Source organism: Dendrobates tinctorius, unplaced genomic scaffold, assembly GCF_039654945.1.
Source record: "Dendrobates tinctorius isolate UK_male_01 unplaced genomic scaffold, ASM3965494v1 ptg000332l, whole genome shotgun sequence".
Taxonomy (NCBI): Eukaryota; Metazoa; Chordata; class Amphibia; order Anura; family Dendrobatidae; genus Dendrobates; species Dendrobates tinctorius.
This window is the reverse complement of record NW_027361998.1, coordinates 7150191-7172500: the sequence shown is the minus strand read 5'-3', so window position 1 is coordinate 7172500 and position 22310 is coordinate 7150191.

Sequence of the window (22310 nt, the reverse complement as noted above, 5' to 3'; positions counted from 1 at the left end):
TAGCGGTATCGGAATTCCGATACTTAATTCCGATACTTTTTTCATATCGGATTCCGGGATCGGAATCGGAATAGGAAGTTCCCATCATGCTATGAGCCTGCTTGCTTTGATTAAGCCAATGGGAATCCTCCGAAGTGTGGGCACATCCTGTTAGGCATGTAGGCATGTTAACTATTGGCATGGCTGTGATTGGCTGCCGAAATGATGTCATGATGCACTATAAAAGCCACCGCAGCCGCCATTTCTGGTCACTCTGCTGTGAATTCAGTTAGGGACAGGCTGCTGTAGAAGACTGTGAGGGACAGTTAGAAATAGCGATTCCACCAAACATCTAGTGCTTTACCCAGGCTACATAAACCACCACTGTAGCCTTCTTTGCCCTAGCAGCAGTGTTCACAGCTGTCTGCAAGGGCTGTGTGAGTGCAGCTCACGCTGTGGAGTGGGTCCTGCAGCCACGTCAGGCTGTAGGCCACCCAGTGTGATCACTGCTGCCTCATACATCTTTTATTTTTTGAGCTGCATTTTTTAAATAATTTCAATCTAGTGTGCTTCCATCCGTATCCATATACGTTGGTTGCAAACACTAGTAGTAGACAGCGGAGCCTTTCTGCAGCCTTTCAGTGCTAGTGTCCACTTTGCTGCACTGTTCACGGCTGTCTGAGAGGTCTCTGACTGTGTGTGAGTGCAGCTCACGCTGAGTAGTGTGTCCTGCAGCTACGTCTGGCTGTAGGACGCTCAGCGTGCGTCACTGCCTCACACATATTTTTATTTGAGTGCAGCTCATTTTTTCTTCTATTAGTGTGCATCCATCCGTCTCCATCTACGGTGGTTGCAAACACTATATAGGAGTACACAGCGGAGCCTTTCTGCAGCCTGTCAGTGCCAGTGCCCACTTAGCTGCACTGTTGACGGCTGTCTGAGAGGTCTCTGACTGTGTGTGAGTGCAGCTCACGCTGAGTAGAGTGTCCTGCAGCTACGTCTGGTTGTAGGACGCTCAACGTGCGTCACTGCCTCACACATATTTGTCTCTGTGTGCAGCTCATTTTTTCTTCTCCTATTAGTGTGCATCCATCCGTATCCATCAACATTGGTTGGTTGCAAACACTATATAGGAGTAGATAGAGGAGCCTTTTTTTCTGGCTTGTGCCCTGCCGGCGCAGCCAGATTAGTATTACCCAATTTTTTTGGAGCCTCATCTTTTGCATTGTAGGTTACCTGCCTGCATTGTAATAGCTCCAAAAAGTTGGTGATACTATCAGTTTCAATTCTTTGTTCTCATACTTTGAGTTTGTTTCAAACAAAGAAACCACATAAAAAGTTCACCAAACACTACATTTTGAACTTGTGTAGGCCACATCAGCTCCTATTAAAGTCTAGTCCACACACACACACTTCATAAAATTAGTGTTTCTTGTACCTGTAACCAGCTGTTCAGGAATAAGCACACTAAGGCCCCCCTTTGTACTTTTTTGCCTATCTTAAGCAGTCTTGCAAGATGAAGAAGGCAGGGAGTAAGGCGCGGGGGCGTGGGCGTGGGCGTGGAGTTTCAGCAGGGAGAGGACGTGGGGATTCTGCAGGGAGAGGACGTGGGGATTCTACAGGTAGAGGACGTGGGGATTCTGGGCCTGCTGCGGGCACCAGTGGATCAGCATCCCCCAGTTTTAGCAGGCAACAGTCCTTTATGCGCAGCTTTGTAGGACCTCAACGTACCCCACTGCTGCGGGAGGAACAAATTGAAGCCGTTGTCGGATGGATGGCAGCTAACGCATCGACTTCAATTACTTCCACATCCTCTCAGGGTCAGAGCACCGAAGAGCAACCATCTGTCTCTTCACCACCTGCCAAAGTGCCCAGGCAGTCAGAGAGACATGGACAGGAGCCATCACAGTCTCTACTTCTGTTCTCGGAATCTGTTGGCTTGGAAAGAGGGGGCCAGCCAAGCAGCATTCCTGAATGTGAAGAAGAGGGAGTATGCAGTGATGCGCAACTTCTTTGTCCCTCTGAATCTGAAGAGGCGAGTGGGCCAGTGCCTATGGTCAGCACACCTCAGTACGCATCAGATGATGACGAGACTCAGTTGCCACTTTCTGGTGCGTACGGTGCTGGCGAGACAACCCCGGAGAAGCAGCTGTTTGAAGAGGGGAGGGAAGATGATGAGGTCCTTGACCCATCATGGCGTGAGCAACAGGAAGGTGGTGGGAGCAGCTCGGAGGAAGAGATTCCCCTACCGGCCAAAACAGGAGGCAGAGGGAGGGGGAAGACTTGGTTGCCTGTACCCTCCACTTCGGCACCCGTTAGGAGCATTCCTCCTTCCAAAGGCAAACCGGGCGCTCACAAGAGTTGCAGTGCGTGGTCCTTTTTTGACACAGTTGCAGATGACATTTGCTTTGTCAAATGCAAGCTGTGTCATCAGAGAGTCAAAAGAGGGAGAAATGTCAGCAACCTCAATACCACAAATATGTGGAAACATGTGCGCACCAAGCACGAGTTGGAGTTGCAGAGACACCCTGAAGACGTAGGCCAACGTACAGCACCACCTACCACCTCTTCAGTTCGTGTTGGGCCCTCTTCCTCCAGCTCACACACTGCTGGTTCGGCTTCCTCACAGGATCGCCAAGGAAGAACCTCTGCCACTGTTGTCCGGAGACCCTGTCAGATTCCACCCATAACAGCACGTTCCCATCCATCACAGCCATCGGTAGCACAGGCATGGGATAAAAGGCGCCCTTACTCGGCAAACCATCCCCGAGCACAGTCTCTGAATGCTGGCATTGCCAAACTTCTGGCAGTTGAAATGCTGTCATTCAGGCTGGTGGACACTGACACCTTCCGGGACTTAATGGCATTGGCAGTCCCCCAATACAACGTGCCCAGCCGCTTTTATTTCAGCAGGCGAGCCGTCCCTGCCCTGCAGAAACATGTTGAGGGCAAAATAAAACATGCGCTACTAAACGCCGTTAGTAGCAAGGTCCACCTGACCACCGATGCGTGGACCAGTAACCATGGACAGGGACGATACCTTTCCCTCACTGCCCACTGGGTCAATGTTGTGGAGCCGGGTACAGATCTGGAGAGTGGCGCTGTACGTGTTCTTCCAACGCCACGGATTGCAGGACTCCAGTCTGTACACATAGACTCCTCCTCCTACTCAAGTTCCTCAGAAACAGCAGAGCAGGAGCCTGTTACGACCGATATGAGCACAGCCGTGGCCAAACGTCAACAGGCTGTACTCAAATTAATTTCTTTGGGGAATCGAAGCCACACAGCGCAGGAGCTCTGGAATGCTATCAAGCTGGAGAGCGATGTGTGGTTTGGGCCAGCGAATCTCCAGCCGGGCTTGGTAGTGTGTGACAATGGCCAAAATCTGGTGGCAGCTCTTGGCCTAGGCAACCTCACACACATCCCATGTCTGGCACATGTTCTTAACTTGGTCGTGCAGAGCTTTCTGAGGGACTATCCGGATCTTGATGCACTGTTGCACAAGGTCCGCATAGAGTGCGCTCACTTGCGACGTTCCAGCACGGCAAGATCGCGCCTCGCTGCTCTGCAGCGACGATTTGGCCTTCCGGAACATCGCATCATATGTGACCTACCCACCCGGTGGAATTCAACGTTACATATGTTGGAGCGGTTGTGTGAGCAGCAGGCAGCAGTTATGGAGTACCAGCTACATCAGGCGCAAACAAGTCGCACTGTGCGCCGTTCACACTTCAGCACCATTGAGTGGGCCTCTATGAAGGACATCTGCCTCGTTTTGCGTGCCTTCGATGAATCCACGCGGATGGCGAGTGCAGACGATACACTAGTCAGCATGACTGTCCCCCTTATCTGCCTGCTTCAACAAACACTGCAAGCACTAAGGGATGAGGTTTCAGAAGAGGTGGAGGATGAGGAGTCCCAAATGCCATCTGCTTCTGGACAGTCTGCGCTACGTGTTTCCTCACAAAGGCCTAGGCAGGGGACACTTTGTGAGGAGGATGAGGAGGAGTCGATGGAGGAGGAAGACATCTCTCCAGAGGAGGGACGTACACAAACCTCTACTCAGTATGTACAGCGAGGGTGGGGTGATGCAGAGCAGGTCGAGGTCACGCCTCAAACAGGGGACAGCGGTTCTTTGGCAGTTGGGAGTCTGCAGCACATGGTTGATTTCATGCTGCAGTGCCTGAGAAACGACCGCCGCATCGCCCACATTCTCGTCTCGGCTGATTATTGGGTGTACACCCTCCTAGATCCTCGCTACCGGGACAGCGTACAAAGGCTCATACCAACGTTGAACCGGGAGCGTAAAATGCGGGAGTACGAAGAGTCACTGGTGCAGTCCATAATGTTTTCCATTCCACCCGACAGCATTGTTGCTAGTGCTTTACAAAGCAGCTCTGTGCGTCGAGGCAGTGGAGGAAACTCTGCACAAAGAGGGAGCAGAGGCAGTGCCGCAGCACAAGGCAAGACCACTATGGCCCAAATGTGGCAAAGTTTTGTGTGTCCACCACAATTGTCTACACCATCAGCGACGCCTCGAGTCAGCAGGAGGCAACGCTTCCGTCAGATGGTGTCAGACTACATGTCTTGCCCTGTCGCTGTACTCCCAGATGGCTCTTCCCCCTTCAAGTTTTGGGTCTCTAAGCTGGATACATGGCCAGAGCTTAGCCAGTATGCATTGGAGGTGCTGGCTTGCCCTGCTGCCAGTGTATTATCGGAACGTGTCTTTAGTGCCGCAGGTGGTGTACTAACAGACCGTCGCACGCGACTATCTTCCGATAATGTTGACCGGCTGACTTTTCTGAAAATGAACAAGGCCTGGATCTCCAAAGACTTTGCCATTCCTCTTACAGACTAAATTAGTGGTTGGCAACTGTATCCAGGTCTGCTGGTGTGTTCATTTTTCTACCACCTGAACTATAATCCCTGTGCTTCAACACAGCCAGTTGTCGCTCAGATGTGTCGTCTGCACAGAGAAACACACTAGCACCTGTGTTACTGGGGTTCAGTAATGCCAGCTGATCCCCTGCTGTGTGGACGGCAGAGTCACCAGCTCCATCAACATTCAAACCACTACTGATTTTTAACCGTGCCCAACTTAGGTCTCTGGCTCCACTGTCTCTACTATTTCCCCTGACCTCCAACCCCGCCATCTACATCTCTGAAGTGGCGTCAGCACAATCTACACTTGTTCCTGTGTTCCTGTGGCTCAGTCCCATCAGTTTATCCCCTGATGTGTGTCCGGCAAGGTCTCCTGCTCTGTCCACATTCCCATAACCAGTAGTGGGAATGAGGACAGAGCTGGCGAACTTGCCGGACAAACATCAGGGGATCAACTGATGGGACTGAGCACCAGTAACACAGGAACAAGTGTAGATTGTGCTGACGCCACTTCAGAGATGTAGCTGGCGGGGTTGGAGGCCAGGGTAAATAGTAGAGACAGTGGAGCCAGAGGCCTAAGTGGAGCATGGTTAGAATCAGTAGTAGTCCACAACCTCCATAAAAACCGATGCCCATTGGCCTCTGCATGCGGCATGCGTAATCCTGGGCTCCAACAGCGTCAGTTGGTGTTCAGAAGTGTCGTCTCCACAGAGCCAAACACATTCGTTCAAGTGTTAGTGGGGTTCAGCACTGTCAGCTGTTCCCCTGCTGTGGAGATGGCAAGTCTCCTGCTGCATTCACCTGCCAAAATCCAGTAGGCCCCAGCCTGCTCCTCGCCTAATCCTGAGCTCCAACAACATCAGTTGGTGTTCAGAAGTGTCGTCTCCACAGAGCCAAACACATTCGTTCAAGTGTTAGTGGGGTTCAGCACTGCCAGCTGTACCCCTGCTGTGGAGATGGCAAGTCTCCTGCTGCATTCACCTGCCAAAATCCAGTAGGCCCCAGCCTGCTCCTCGCCTAATCCTGGGCTCCAACAACGTCAGTTGGTGTTCAGAAGTGTCGTCTCCACAGAGCCAAACACATTCGTTCAAGTGTTAGTGGGGTTCAGCACTGCCAGCTGTTCCCCTGCTGTGGAGATGGCAAGTCTCCTGCTGCATTCACCTGCCAAAATCCAGTAGGCCCCAGCCTGCTCCTCGCCTAATCCTGGGCTCCAACAACGTCAGTTGGTGTTCAGAAGTGTCGTCTCCACAGAGCCAAACACATTCGTTCAAGTGTTAGTGGGGTTCAGCACTGTCAGCTGTTCCCCTGCTGTGGAGATGGCAAGTCTCCTGCTGCATTCACCTGCCAAAATCCAGTAGGCCCCAGCCTGCTCCTCGCCTAATCCTGAGCTCCAACAACGTCAGTTGGTGTTCAGAAGTGTCGTCTCCACAGAGCCAAACACATTCGTTCAAGTGTTAGTGGGGTTCAGCACTGTCAGCTGTTCCCCTGCTGTGGAGATGGCAAGTCTCCTGCTGCATTCACCTGCCAAAATCCAGTAGGCCCCAGCCTGCTCCTCGCCTAATCCTGGGCTCCAACAACGTCAGTTGGTGTTCAGAAGTGTCGTCTCCACAGAGCCAAACACATTCGTTCAAGTGTTAGTGGGGTTCAGCACTGTCAGCTGTTCCCCTGCTGTGGAGATGGCAAGTCTCCTGCTGCATTCACCTGCCAAAATCCAGTAGGCCCCAGCCTGCTCCTCGCCTAATCCTGGGCTCCAACAACGTCAGTTGGTGTTCAGAAGTGTCGTCTCCACAGAGCCAAACACATTCGTTCAAGTGTTAGTGGGGTTCAGCACTGTCAGCTGTTCCCCTGCTGTGGAGATGGCAAGTCTCCTGCTGCATTCACCTGCCAAAATCCAGTAGGCCCCAGCCTGCTCCTCGCCTAATCCTGAGCTCCAACAATGTCAGTTGGTGTTCAGAAGTGTCGTCTCCACAGAGCCAAACACATTCGTTCAAGTGTTAGTGGGGTTCAGCACTGCCAGCTGTTCCCCTGCTGTGGAGATGGCAAGTCTCCTGCTGCATTCACCTGCCAAAATCCAGTAGGCCCCAGCCTGCTCCTCGCCTAATCCTGGGCTCCAACAACGTCAGTTGGTGTTCAGAAGTGTCGTCTCCACAGAGCCAAACACATTCGTTCAAGTGTTAGTGGGGTTCAGCACTGCCAGCTGTTCCCCTGCTGTGGAGATGGCAAGTCTCCTGCTGCATTCATCTGCCAAAATCCAGTAGGCCCCAGCCTGCTCCTCGCCTAATCCTGGGCTCCAACAACGTCAGTTGGTGTTCAGAAGTGTCGTCTCCACAGAGCCAAACACATTCGTTCAAGTGTTAGTGGGGTTCAGCACTGTCAGCTGTTCCCCTGCTGTGGAGATGGCAAGTCTCCTGCTGCATTCACCTGCCAAAATCCAGTAGGCCCCAGCCTGCTCCTCGCCTAATCCTGGGCTCCAACAACGTCAGTTGGTGTTCAGAAGTGTCGTCTCCACAGAGCCAAACACATTCGTTCAAGTGTTAGTGGGGTTCAGCACTGCCAGCTGTTCCCCTGCTGTGGAGATGGCAGTCTCTCCTGCTGTCTCCGCATTACAAAGACAGTAGGCCTCTGCCTACACCCTCCTATTTCCTGGGCTTCAACACAGCCAGTTGTAGTTCGGAAGTGCCGTCCACACGGAAAGAGATACTTGCTCCCGTGTCTCAGTGGGGTTCAGTAACGTCAGCTGATCCCCTGCTGTGTGGATGGCAGTCTCTCCTGCTGTCACCTCATTCAAAATACAGTAGGCCTCTGCCTACACCCTCCTATTTCCTGGGCTTCAACACAGCCAGTTGTAGTTCGGAAGTGCCGTCCACACGGAAAGAGATACTTGCTCCCGTGTCTCAGTGGGGTTCAGTAACGTCAGCTGATCCCCTGCTGTGTGGATGGCAGTCTCTCCTGCTGTCACCTCATTCAAAATACAGTAGGCCTCTGCCTACACCCTCCTATTTCCTGGGCTTCAACACAGCCAGTTGTAGTTCGGAAGTGCCGTCCACACGGAAAGAGAGACTTGCTCCCGTGTCTCAGTGGGGTTCAGTAACGTCAGCTGATCCCCTGCTGTGTGGATGGCAGTCTCTCCTGCTGTCACCTCATTCAAAATACAGTAGGCCTCTGCCTACACCCTCCTATTTCCTGGGCTTCAACACAGCCAGTTGTAGTTCGGAAGTGCCGTCCACACGGAAAGAGATACTTGCTCCCGTGTCTCAGTGGGGTTCAGTAACGTCAGCTGATCCCCTGCTGTGTGGATGGCAGTCTCTCCTGCTGTCACCTCATTCAAAATACAGTAGGCCTCTGCCTACACCCTCCTATTTCCTGGGCTTCAACACAGCCAGTTGTAGTTCGGAAGTGCCGTCCACACGGAAAGAGATACTTGCTCCCGTGTCTCAGTGGGGTTCAGTAACGTCAGCTGATCCCCTGCTGTGTGGATGGCAGTCTCTCCTGCTGTCACCTCATTCAAAATACAGTAGGCCTCTGCCTACACCCTCCTATTTCCTGGGCTTCAACACAGCCAGTTGTAGTTCGGAAGTGCCGTCCACACGGAAAGAGATACTTGCTCCCGTGTCTCAGTGGGGTTCAGTAACGTCAGCTGATCCCCTGCTGTGTGGATGGCAGTCTCTCCTGCTGTAAACTCATTCAAAATACAGTAGGCCTCTGCCTACACCCTCCTATTTCCTGGGCTTCAACACAGCCAGTTGTAGTTCGGAAGTGCCGTCCACACGGAAAGAGACACTTGCTCCCGTGTCTCAGTGGGGTTCAGTAACGTCAGCTGATCCCCTGCTGTGTGGATGGCAGTCTCTCCTGCTGTAAACTCATTCAAAATACAGTAGGCCTCTGCCTACACCCTCCTATTTCCTGGGCTTCAACACAGCCAGTTGTAGTTCGGAAGTGCCGTCCACACGGAAAGAGACACTTGCTCCCGTGTCTCAGTGGGGTTCAGTAACGTCAGCTGATCCCCTGCTGTGTGGATGGCAGTCTCTCCTGCTGTCACCTCATTCAAAATACAGTAGGCCTCTGCCTACACCCTCCTATTTCCTGGGCTTCAACACAGCCAGTTGTAGTTCGGAAGTGCCGTCCACACGGAAAGAGATACTTGCTCCCGTGTCTCAGTGGGGTTCAGTAATGTCAGCTGATCCCCTGCTGTGTGGATGGCAGTCTCTCCTGCTGTCACCTCATTCAAAATTCAGTAGGCCTCTGCCTACACCCTCCTATTTCCTGGGCTTCAACACAGCCAGTTGTAGTTCGGAAGTGCCGTCCACACGGAAAGAGATACTTGCTCCCGTGTCTCAGTGGGGTTCAGTAACGTCAGCTGATCCCCTGCTGTGTGGATGGCAGTCTCTCCTGCTGTCACCTCATTCAAAATACAGTAGGCCTCTGCCTACACCCTCCTATTTCCTGGGCTTCAACACAGCCAGTTGTAGTTCGGAAGTGCCGTCCACACGGAAAGAGACACTTGCTCCCGTGTCTCAGTGGGGTTCAGTAACGTCAGCTGATCCCCTGCTTTGTGGATGGCAGTCTCTCCTGCTGTCACCTCTTTCAAAATACAGTAGGCCTCTGCCTACACCCTCCTATTTCCTGGGCTTCAACACAGCCAGTTGTAGTTCGGAAGTGCCGTCCACACGGAAAGAGATACTTGCTCCCGTGTCTCAGTGGGGTTCAGTAACGTCAGCTGATCCCCTGCTGTGTGGATGGCAGTCTCTCCTGCTGTAAACTCATTCAAAATACAGTAGGCCTCTGCCTACACCCTCCTATTTCCTGGGCTTCAACACAGCCAGTTGTAGTTCGGAAGTGCCGTCCACACGGAAAGAGACACTTGCTCCCGTGTCTCAGTGGGGTTCAGTAACGTCAGCTGATCCCCTGCTGTGTGGATGGCAGTCTCTCCTGCTGTAAACTCATTCAAAATACAGTAGGCCTCTGCCTACACCCTCCTATTTCCTGGGCTTCAACACAGCCAGTTGTAGTTCGGAAGTGCCGTCCACACGGAAAGAGATACTTGCTCCCGTGTCTCAGTGGGGTTCAGTAATGTCAGCTGATCCCCTGCTGTGTGGATGGCAGTCTCTCCTGCTGTCACCTCATTCAAAATTCAGTAGGCCTCTGCCTACACCCTCCTATTTCCTGGGCTTCAACACAGCCAGTTGTAGTTCGGAAGTGCCGTCCACACGGAAAGAGATACTTGCTCCCGTGTCTCAGTGGGGTTCAGTAACGTCAGCTGATCCCCTGCTGTGTGGATGGCAGTCTCTCCTGCTGTCACCTCATTCAAAATACAGTAGGCCTCTGCCTACACCCTCCTATTTCCTGGGCTTCAACACAGCCAGTTGTAGTTCGGAAGTGCCGTCCACACGGAAAGAGATACTTGCTCCCGTGTCTCAGTGGGGTTCAGTAACGTCAGCTGATCCCCTGCTGTGTGGATGGCAGTCTCTCCTGCTGTCACCTCATTCAAAATACAGTAGGCCTCTGCCTACACCCTCCTATTTCCTGGGCTTCAACACAGCCAGTTGTAGTTCGGAAGTGCCGTCCACACGGAAAGAGACACTTGCTCCCGTGTCTCAGTGGGGTTCAGTAACGTCAGCTGATCCCCTGCTTTGTGGATGGCAGTCTCTCCTGCTGTCACCTCTTTCAAAATACAGTAGGCCTCTGCCTACACCCTCCTATTTCCTGGGCTTCAACACAGCCAGTTGTAGTTCGGAAGTGCCGTCCACACGGAAAGAGACACTTGCTCCCGTGTCTCAGTGGGGTTCAGTAATGTCAGCTGATCCCCTGCTGTGTGGATGGCAAAGTCTCCTGCTGCCTACACAGTCGTACCACTACTGATTTTTAACCGTGCTCCAATTAGGCCTGTGGCTCCACTGTCTCTCGTATTTCCCCTGTCCTCCAACCCCGCCAGTTACAGCTCCGAAGTGGCGTCTGCACAATCCACACTTGTTCCTGTGTTACAGGTGTTCAGTCCGGTCAGTTAATCCCCTGATGTGTGTCCGGCAATGTCGCCTGCTCTGTCCACATTCCCATTATCGGAATAACACAGGAACAAGTGTGGATTGTGCAGACGCCACTTCGGAGCTGTAACTGGCGGGGTTGGAGGACAGGGGAAATACGAAAATCAGTGAAGCCACAGGCCTAAGTGGAGCTTGGTTCAAATTAGTAGTCTACAACCGATCTTAAAATTTCTTCAATGCAGCCTAAGCCTGCTCCGTGCTTGTCCCTGGGCTTCAACACAGCCAGTTGTTGCTCGGAAGTGCCAGCAGTTTAGGTGCTTCCTATGTGGACTGCGGGTTCTGGTAAGAAAGGTTTGTTCCATAGTGCCAGTAGGACAAGCACCCCCTGTAGGACTGTGTGATTCGGTAACTGCGGCCAGCTTGCGGCATGCCAACTTTGCTTTTCAGGGGTAACTTCTGATACCCCTCCGGGTTCCAGCACCGTCAGCTGGTTCTCATCAGAGCCTTTGGCCTAGGTGCCTCCATCTCGGTATCCGAGTTCCGGCAACGTCTGCTGGTCCTTGGTAGTGCTTTGTAGCACAGGTACCTCCTGCTTAGTAACCGGGTTCCAGCACCGTCAGCTGGTCCTCGGTTGTGCCATTGGCTCTTATTCCTTCTGCTGCCCCTCCGGGTGCCAGCACTGTCAGCTGGTCCTCGCTATTTCCATTTGCTCTTGCAGCTTATGCTACCCCTCCGGGTTCCAGCACCGTCAGCTGGTTCTCGTCAGAGCCTTTGGCCTAGGTGCCTCCATCTCGGTATCCGAGTTCCGGCAACGTCTGCTGGTCCTTGGTAGTGCTTTGTAGCACAGGTACCTCCTGCTTAGTAACCGGGTTCCAGCACCGTCAGCTGGTCCTCGGTTGTGCCATTGGCTCTTATTCCTTCTGCTGCCCCTCCGGGTGCCAGCACTGTCAGCTGGTCCTCGCTATTTCCATTTGCTCTTGCAGCTTATGCTACCCCTCCGGGTTCCAGCACCGTCAGCTGGTTCTCGTCAGAGCCTTTGGCCTAGGTGCCTCCATCTCGGTATCCGAGTTCCGGCAACGTCTGCTGGTCCTTGGTAGTGCTTTGTAGCACAGGTACCTCCTGCTTAGTAACCGGGTTCCAGCACCGTCAGCTGGTCCTCGGTAGTGCCATTGGCTCTTGTTCCTTCTGCTGCCCCTCCGGGTGCCACTACCGTCAGCTGGTTCAAGAGGACAAAGAACAGGAAGACAACCACCAAGATGCAGAACAACAAGAGAGAGAAGACAAAGAAGCATAAAAAAAACAAAGCAGAAGAACATTAAGCATAAGACTAATACTCTGAGCAAATGATATTATCTTATTTATAAGCAGAAGAAGACTAAGCAGTGTATGGGGGTGAGTCCGTTCCTCCTCGTGGTGCCCCTGGAAAAGGCCTGCTTCTGCAGGCCAAACTGAACGCGGACAAATCCTGTTGTAAATCTTTTGTGACAGGCAGAACGGAAGGTGTAAACTTCTAACTTTTCTAGATAACAACTACAGGAATGCCTGACACAAACAAGAATATGATGAAGAAGAATAGGAAGAAGATGAAGAAGCTGAATATGTAGAATAATAATTGTTGAATAAGAAGAATATGAAGAATGTAAGAAAAGGAAGAAGAAGAAGAAGAAGAAGAAGAATGTAAAAAAAGGAAGTAGAAGAAGAAGAAGAAGAATGTAAAAAAAGGAATAAGAAGAAGAATGTAAAAAAAGGAAGTAGAAGAAGAAGAAGAAGAATGTAAAAAAAGGAAGTAGAAGAAGAAGAAGAAGAATGTAAAAAAAGGAAGTAGAAGAACAAGAAGAAGAATGTAAAAAAAGGAAGTAGAAGAAGAAGAAGAAGAATGTAAAAAAAGGAAGTAGAAGAAGAAGAAGAAGAATGTAAAAAAAGGAATAAGAAGAAGAATGTAAAAAAAGGAAGTAGAAGAAGAAGAAGAAGAATGTAAAAAAAGGAAGTAGAAGAAGAAGAAGAAGAATGTAAAAAAAGGAAGTAGAAGAAGAAGAAGAAGAATGTAAAAAAAGGAAGTAGAAGAAGAAGACATACATGTCTGGCAAAATATAAATGAGGCTAACATAGTCAATATCTTTGTAACTCCTAACATCTTTAAAAAAAAAAGTTTAATTCCTGCTATTCCATTTGATTGGGCTAAACCTCTATGGCTTTAATGTCTCCTCCACCTCCCACAATACATTCTACATTATTCTTAGTTGTTTTTCTTCATGTAGAATTAACCTACAAGGAAAGAAAGGGTTTTTTTTAATTCCGATATTTTGGCCCCATTGACTTGCATTGGTTCCCGGTATCGGAATCGGCGATACCGATACTTTTTTTAAAGATCGGCCGATCCATTCCGATCCGATATTTTCAAGTATCGGCTGGTATCGCTCAACTCTAGTCATAAAGAAAAGCCAAAAACAGGCAGAGATGCTTACCTGTCTAACTAGGCCTCAATACAAATGCACTAACAGAGTGCAGTGGACCCAAGTAAAATGGCAACTGCACAGGTGCAATAATAGTAAATGAGACAGCTAGCTTTCAATCAGGGATTGGCCGTGTGGCACACCAGTGCAAAAAAATAATCTGTATGTGGCAATGTTCATGCAAGGAATGCAGAGCATATGGTTCACAGCCTCTTAGTAACACCATATAGGGGGGCTGCCCAGTGCTAACTGTAATGCATCCCGTGTGAACAGAGGCCAAAGTTTACAGAACCATTTGGGCCCAACTGCACCCCGGAACAAAATATAAAGTGCACAAAAACATATCAATTTCTGTAAGGTATTGGTTGATATTCTGGCCATAATACGTAAGCTGGCAAACCGTGCCAAGGTTCCTTACACTGGCAAGTCCTACTCTAAAATACAAAATCTTCCTTTTTTATGGTTTTTACTTTAAGGTCATAAAGCCATCAACTACCTTATCTTTTAAAAGTCTACACCATCTTATTAGTGATTTGAAAGAGTAAAACTTTGTAAAGTTTCCCTTTAAAGGGGTTTAGTGCACTTTTTTTTCTACTTAAATACACATATTTGGGGCAAAAAGAATCATTTTAGAAGTTAGGTTTCATTAAAAATGTTGCACTGTTTTGAATTCTATGGAGTTTGTGTTGCTCTGTACCTGACTGGCTGCAGAATGAATTAACTGAGAATTAGTGTTGAGCATTCCGATACCGCAAGTATCGGGTATCGGCCGATATTAGCGGTATCGGAATTCCGATACTTAGTTCCGATACTTTTGTCATATCGGATTCCGGAATCGGAATCGGAATAGGAAGTTCCCATCATGCTATGAGCCTGCTTGCTTTGATTAAGCCAATGGGAATCCTCCGAAGTGTGGGCACATCCTGTTAGGCATATAGGCATGTTAACTATTGGCATGGCTGTGATTGGCTGCCGAAATGATGTCATGATGCACTATAAAAGCCACCGCAGCCGCCATTTCTGGTCACTCTGCTGTGAATTCAGTTAGGGACAGGCTGCTGTAGAAGACTGTGAGGGACAGTTAGAAATAGCGATTCCACCAAACATCTAGTGCTTTACCCAGGCTACATAAACCACCACTGTAGCCTTCTTTGCCCTAGCAGCAGTGTTCACAGCTGTCTGCAAGGGCTGTGTGAGTGCAGCTCACGCTGTGGAGTGGGTCCTGCAGCCACGTCAGGCTGTAGGCCACCCAGTGTGATCACTGCTGCCTCATACATCTTTTATTTTTTGAGCTGCATTTTTTACATAATTTCAATCTAGTGTGCTTCCATCCGTATCCATATACGTTGGTTGCAAACACTAGTAGTAGACAGCGGAGCCTTTCTGCAGCCTTTCAGTGCTAGTGTCCACTTTGCTGCACTGTTCACGGCTGTCTGAGAGGTCTCTGACTGTGTGTGAGTGCAGCTCACGCTGAGTAGTGTGTCCTGCAGCTACGTCTGGCTGTAGGACGCTCAGCGTGCGTCAGTGCCTCACACATATTTGTATTTGAGTGCAGCTCATTTTTTCTTCTATTAGTGTGCATCCATCCGTCTCCATCTACGGTGGTTGCAAACACTATAAAGGAGTACACAGCGGAGCCTTTCTGCAGCCTGTCAGTGCCAGTGCCCACTTAGCTGCACTGTTGACGGCTGTCTGAGAGGCCTCTGACTGTGTGTGAGTGCAGCTCACGCTGAGTAGAGTGTCCTGCAGCTACGTCTGGTTGTAGGACGCTCAACGTGCGTCACTGCCTCACACATATTTGTCTTTGAGTGCAGCTCATTTTTTCTTCTCCTATTAGTGTGCATCCATCCGTATCCATCAACATTGGTTGGTTGCAAACACTATATAGGAGTAGATAGAGGAGCCTTTTTTTCTGGCTTGTGCCCTGCCGGCGCAGCCAGATTAGTATTACCCAATTTTTTTGGAGCCTCATCTTTTGCATTGTAGGTTACCTGCCTGCATTGTAATAGCTCCAAAAAGTTGGTGATACTATCAGTTTCAATTCTTTGTTCACATACTTTGAGTTTGTTTCCAACAAAGAAACCACAAAAAAAGTTCACCAAACACTACATTTTGAACTTGTGTAGGCCACATCAGCTCCTATTAAAGTCTAGTCCACACACACACACACTTCATAAAATTAGTGTTTCTTGTACCTGTAACCAGCTGTTCAGGAATAAGCACACTAAGGCCCCCCTTTGTACTTTTTTGCCCATCTTAAGCAGTCTTGCAAGATGAAGAAGGCAGGGAGTAAGGCGCGTGGGCGTGGGCGTGGAGTTTCAGCAGGGAGAGGACGTGGGGATTCTGCAGGGAGAGGACGTGGGGATTCTACAGGTAGAGGACGTGGGGATTCTGGGCCTGCTGCGGGCACCAGTGGATCAGCATCCCCCAGTTTTAGCAGGCAACAGTCCTTTATGCGCAGCTTTGTAGGACCTCAACGTACCCCACTGCTGCGGGAGGAACAAATTGAAGCCGTTGTCGGATGGATGGCAGCTAACGCATCGACTTCAATTACTTCCGCATCCTCTCAGGGTCAGAGCACCGAAGAGCAACCATCTGTCTCTTCACCACCTGCCAAAGTGCCCAGGCAGTCAGAGAGACATGGACAGGAGCCATCACAGTCTCTACTTCTGTTCTCGGAATCTGTTGGCTTGGAAAGAGGGGGCCAGCCAAGCAGCATTCCTGAATGTGAAGAAGAGGGAGTATGCAGTGATGCGCAACTTCTTTGTCCCTCTGAATCTGAAGAGGCGAGTGGGCCAGTGCCTATGGTCAGCACACCTCAGTACGCATCAGATGATGACGAGACTCAGTTGCCACTTTCTGGTGCGTACGGTGCTGGCGAGACAACCCCGGAGAAGCAGCTGTTTGAAGAGGGGAGGGAAGATGATGAGGTCCTTGACCCATCATGGCGTGAGCAACAGGAAGGTGGTGGGAGCAGCTCGGAGGAAGAGATTCCCCTACCGGCCAAAACAGGAGGCAGAGGGAGGGGGAAGACTTGGTTGCCTGTACCCTCCACTTCGGCACCCGTTAGGAGCATTCCTCCTTCCAAAGGCAAACCGGGCGCTCACAAGAGTTGCAGTGCGTGGTCCTTTTTTGACACAGTTGCAGATGACATTTGCTTTGTCAAATGCAAGCTGTGTCATCAGAGAGTCAAAAGAGGGAGAAATGTCAGCAACCTCAATACCACAAATATGTGGAAACATGTGCGCACCAAGCACGAGTTGGAGTTGCAGAGACACCCTGAAGACGTAGGCCAACGTACAGCACCACCTACCACCTCTTCAGTTCGTGTTGGGCCCTCTTCCTCCAGCTCACACACTGCTGGTTCGGCTTCCTCACAGGATCGCCAAGGAAGAACCTCTGCCACTGTTGTCCGGAGACCCTGTCAGATTACACCCATAGCAGCACGTTCCCATCCATCACAGCCATCGGTAGCACAGGCATGGGATAAAAGGCGCCCTTACTCGGCAAACCATCCCCGAGCACAGTCTCTGAATGCTGGCATTGCCAAACTTCTGGCAGTTGAAATGCTGTCATTCAGGCTGGTGGACACTGACACCTTCCGGGACTTAATGGCATTGGCAGTCCCCCAATACAATGTGCCCAGCCGCTTTTATTTCAGCAGGCGAGCCGTCCCTGCCCTGCAGAAACATGTTGAGGGCAAAATAAAACATGCGCTACTAAACGCCGTTAGTAGCAAGGTCCACCTGACCACCGATGCGTGGACCAGTAACCATGGACAGGGACGATACCTTTCCCTCACTGCCCACTGGGTCAATGTTGTGGAGCCGGGTACGGATCTGGAGAGTGGCGCTGTACGTGTTCTTCCAACGCCACGGATTGCAGGACTCCAGTCTGTACACATAGACTCCCCCTCCTACTCAAGTTCCTCATAAACAGCAGAGCAGGAGCCTGTTACGACCGATATGAGCACAGCCGTGGCCAAACGTCAACAGGCTGTACTCAAATTAATTTCTTTGGGGAATCGAAGCCACACAGCGCAGGAGCTCTGGAATGCTATCAAGCTGGAGAGCGATGTGTGGTTTGGGCCAGCGAATCTCCAGCCGGGCTTGGTAGTGTGTGACAATGGCCGAAATCTGGTGGCAGCTCTTGGCCTAGGCAACCTCACACACATCCCATGTCTGGCACATGTTCTTAACTTGGTCGTGCAGAGCTTTCTGAGGGACTATCCGGATCTTGCTGCACTGTTGCACAAGGTCCGCATAGAGTGCGCTCACTTGCGACGTTCCAGCACGGCAAGATCGCGCCTCGCTGCTCTGCAGCGACGATTTGGCCTTCCGGAACATCGCATCATATGTGACCTACCCACCCGGTGGAATTCAACGTTACATATGTTGGAGCGGTTGTGTGAGCAGCAGGCAGCAGTCATGGAGTACCAGCTGCATCAGGCGCAAACAAGTCGCACTGTGCACCGTTCACACTTCAGCACCATTGAGTGGGCCTCTATGAAGGACATCTGCCTCGTTTTGCGTGCCTTCGATGAATCCACGCGGATGGCGAGTGCAGATGATGCACTAGTCAGCATGACTGTCCCCCTTATCTGCCTGCTTCAACAAACACTGCAAGCACTAAGGGATGAGGTTTCAGAAGAGGTGGAGGATGAGGAGTCCCAAATGCCATCTGCTTCTGGACAGTCTGCGCTACGTGTTTCCTCACAAAGGCCTAGGCAGGGGACACTTTGTGAGGAGGATGAGGAGGAGTCGATGGAGGAGGAAGACATCTCTCCAGAGGAGGGACGTACACAAACCTCTACTCAGTATGTACAGCGAGGGTGGGGTGATGCAGAGCAGGCCGAGGTCACGCCTCAAACAGGGGACAGCGGTTCTTTGGCAGTTGGGAGTCTGCAGCACATGGTTGATTTCATGCTGCAGTGCCTGAGAAACGACCGCCGCATCGCCCACATTCTCGTCTCGGCTGATTATTGGGTGTACACCCTCCTAGATCCTCGCTACCGGGACAGCGTACAAAGGCTCATACCAACGTTGAACCGGGAGCGTAAAATGCGGGAGTACGAAGAGTCACTGGTGCAGTCCATAATGTTTTCCATTCCACCCGACAGCATTGTTGCTAGTGCTTTACAAAGCAGCTCTGTGCGTCGAGGCAGTGGAGGAAACTCTGCACAAAGAGGGAGCAGAGGCAGCGCCGCAGCACAAGGCAAGACCACTATGGCCCAAATGTGGCAAAGTTTTGTGTGTCCACCACAATTGTCTACACCATCAGCGACGCCTCGAGTCAGCAGGAGGCAACGCTTCCGTCAGATGGTGTCAGACTACATGTCTTGCCCTGTCGCTGTACTCCCAGATGGCTCTTCCCCCTTCAAGTTTTGGGTCTCTAAGCTGGATACATGGCCAGAGCTTAGCCAGTATGCATTGGAGGTGCTGGCTTGCCCTGCTGCCAGTGTATTATCGGAACGTGTCTTTAGTGCCGCAGGTGGTGTACTAACAGACCGTCGCACGCGACTATCTTCCGATAATGTTGACCGGCTGACTTTTCTGAAAATGAACAAGGCCTGGATCTCCAAAGACTTTGCCATTCCTCTTACAGACTAAATTAGTGGTTGGCAACTGTATCCAGGTCTGCTGGTGTGTTCATTTTTCTACCACCTGAACTATAATCCCTTTGCTTCAACACAGCCAGTTGTCGCTCAGATGTGTCGTCTGCACAGAGAAACACACTAGCTCCTGTGTTAGTGGGGTTCAGTAATGCCAGCTGATCCCCTGCTGTGTGGACGGCAAAGTCACCAGCTCCATCAACATTCAAACCACTACTGATTTTTAACCGTGCCCAACTTAGGTCTCTGGCTCCACTGTCTCTACTATTTCCCCTGACCTCCAACCCCGCCATCTACATCTCTGAAGTGGCGTCAGCACAATCTACACTTGTTCCTGTGTTCCTGTGGCTCAGTCCCATCAGTTTATCCCCTGATGTGTGTCCGGCAAGGTCTCCTGCTCTGTCCACATTCCCATAACCAGTAGTGGGAATGAGGACAGAGCTGGCAAACTTGCCGGACAAACATCAGGGGATCAACTGACGGGACTGAGCACCAGTAACACAGGAACAAGTGTAGATTGTGCTGACGCCACTTCAGAGATGTAGCTGGCGGGGTTGGAGGCCAGGGTAAATAGTAGAGACAGTGGAGCCAGAGGCCTAAGTGGAGCATGGTTAGAATCAGTAGTAGTCCACAACCTCCATAAAAACCGCTGCCCATTGGCCTCTGCATGCGGCATGCGTAATCCTGGGCTCCAACAGCTTCAGTTGGTGTTCAGAAGTGTCGTCTCCACAGAGCCAAACACATTCGTTAGAGTGTTAGTGGGGTTCAGCACTGCCAGCTGTTCCCCTGCTGTGGAGATGGCAAGTCTCCTGCTGCCTTCACCTGCCAAAATCCAGTAGGCCACAGCCTGCTCCTCGCCTAATCCTGGGCTCCAACAGCGTCAGTTGGTGTTCAGAAGTGTCGTCTCCACAGAGCCAAACACATTCGTTAGAGTGTTAGTGGGGTTCAGCACTGCCAGCTGTTCCCCTGCTGTGGAGATGGCAAGTCTCCTGCTGCCTTCACCTGCCAAAATCCAGTAGGCCCCAGCCTGCTCCTCGCCTAATCCTGGGCTCCAACAGCGTCATTTGGTGTTCAGAAGTGTCGTCTCCACAGAGCCAAACACTTTCGTTAGCGTGTTAGTGGGGTTCAGCACTGCCAGCTGTTCCCCTGCTGTGGAGATGGCAAGTCTCCTGCTGCCTTCACCTGCCAAAATCCAGTAGGCCCCAGCCTGCTCCTCGCCTAATCCTGGGCTCCAACAGCGTCAGTTGGTGTTCAGAAGTGTCGTCTCCACAGAGCCAAACACCTTCGTTAGAGTGTTAGTGGGGTTCAGCACTGCCAGCTGTTCCCCTGCTGTGGAGATGGCAAGTCTCCTGCTGCCTTCACCTGCCAAAATCCAGTAGGCCCCAGCCTGCTCCTCGCCTAATCCTGGGCTCCAACAGCGTCAGTTGGTGTTCAGAAGTGTCGTCTCCACAGAGCCAAACACCTTCGTTAGAGTGTTAGTGGGGTTCAGCACTGCCAGCTGTTCCCCTGCTGTGGAGATGGCAAGTCTCCTGCTGCCTTCACCTGCCAAAATCCAGTAGGCCCCAGCCTGCTCCTCGCCTAATCCTGGGCTCCAACAGCGTCAGTTGGTGTTCAGAAGTGTCGTCTCCACAGAGCCAAACACCTTCGTTAGAGTGTTAGTGGGGTTCAGCACTGCCAGCTGTTCCCCTGCTGTGGAGATGGCAAGTCTCCTGCTGCCTTCACCTGCCAAAATCCAGTAGGCCCCAGCCTGCTCCTCGCCTAATCCTGGGCTCCAACAGCGTCAGTTGGTGTTCAGAAGTGTCGTCTCCACAGAGCCAAACACCTTCGTTAGAGTGTTAGTGGGGTTCAGCACTGCCAGCTGTTCCCCTGCTGTGGAGATGGCAAGTCTCCTGCTGCCTTCACCTGCCAAAATCCAGTAGGCCCCAGCCTGCTCCTCGCCTAATCCTGGGCTCCAACAGCGTCAGTTGGTGTTCAGAAGTGTCGTCTCCACAGAGCCAAACACCTTCGTTAGAGTGTTAGTGGGGTTCAGCACTGCCAGCTGTTCCCCTGCTGTGGAGATGGCAAGTCTCCTGCTGCCTTCACCTGCCAAAATCCAGTAGGCCCCAGCCTGCTCCTCGCCTAATCCTGGGCTCCAACAGCGTCAGTTGGTGTTCAGAAGTGTCGTCTCCACAGAGCCAAACACATTCGTTAGAGTGTTAGTGGGGTTCAGCACTGCCAGCTGTTCCCCTGCTGTGGAGATGGCAAGTCTCCTGCTGCCTTCACCTGCCAAAATCCAGTAGGCCACAGCCTGCTCCTCGCCTAATCCTGGGCTCCAACAGCGTCAGTTGGTGTTCAGAAGTGTCGTCTCCACAGAGCCAAACACATTCGTTAGAGTGTTAGTGGGGTTCAGCACTGCCAGCTGTTCCCCTGCTGTGGAGATGGCAAGTCTCCTGCTGCCTTCACCTGCCAAAATCCAGTAGGCCCCAGCCTGCTCCTCGCCTAATCCTGGGCTCCAACAGCGTCAGTTGGTGTTCAGAAGTGTCGTCTCCACAGAGCCAAACACCTTCGTTAGAGTGTTAGTGGGGTTCAGCACTGCCAGCTGTTCCCCTGCTGTGGAGATGGCAAGTCTCCTGCTGCCTTCACCTGCCAAAATCCAGTAGGCCACAGCCTGCTCCTCGCCTAATCCTGGGCTCCAACAGCGTCAGTTGGTGTTCAGAAGTGTCGTCTCCACAGAGCCAAACACATTCGTTCAAGTGTTAGTGGGGTTCATCATTGCCAGCTGATCCCCTGCTGTGGAGATGGCAGTCTCTCCTGCTGTCTCCGCATTACAAAGACAGTAGGCCTCTGCCTACACCCTCCTATTTCCTGGGCTTCAACACAGCCAGTTGTAGTTCGGAAGTGCCGTCCACACGGAAAGAGATACTTGCTCCCGTGTCTCAGTGGGGTTCAGTAATGTCAGCTGATCCCCTGCTGTGTGGATGGCAGTCTCTTCTGCTGTCACCTCATTCAAAATACAGTAGGCCTCTGCCTATACCCTCCTATTTCCTGGGCTTCAACACAGCCAGTTGTAGTTCGGAAGTGCCGTCCACACGGAAAGAGATACTTGCTCCCGTGTCTCAGTGGGGTTCAGTAACGTCAGCTGATCCCCTGCTGTGGAGATGGCAGTCTCTCCTGCTGTCTCCGCATTACAAAGACAGTAGGCCTCTGCCTACACCCTCCTATTTCCTGGGCTTCAACACAGCCAGTTGTAGTTCGGAAGTGCCGTCCACACGGAAAGAGATACTTGCTCCCGTGTCTCAGTGGGGTTCAGTAATGTCAGCTGATCCCCTGCTGTGTGGATGGCAGTCTCTTCTGCTGTCACCTCATTCAAAATACAGTAGGCCTCTGCCTATATCCTCCTATTTCCTGGGCTTCAACACAGCCAGT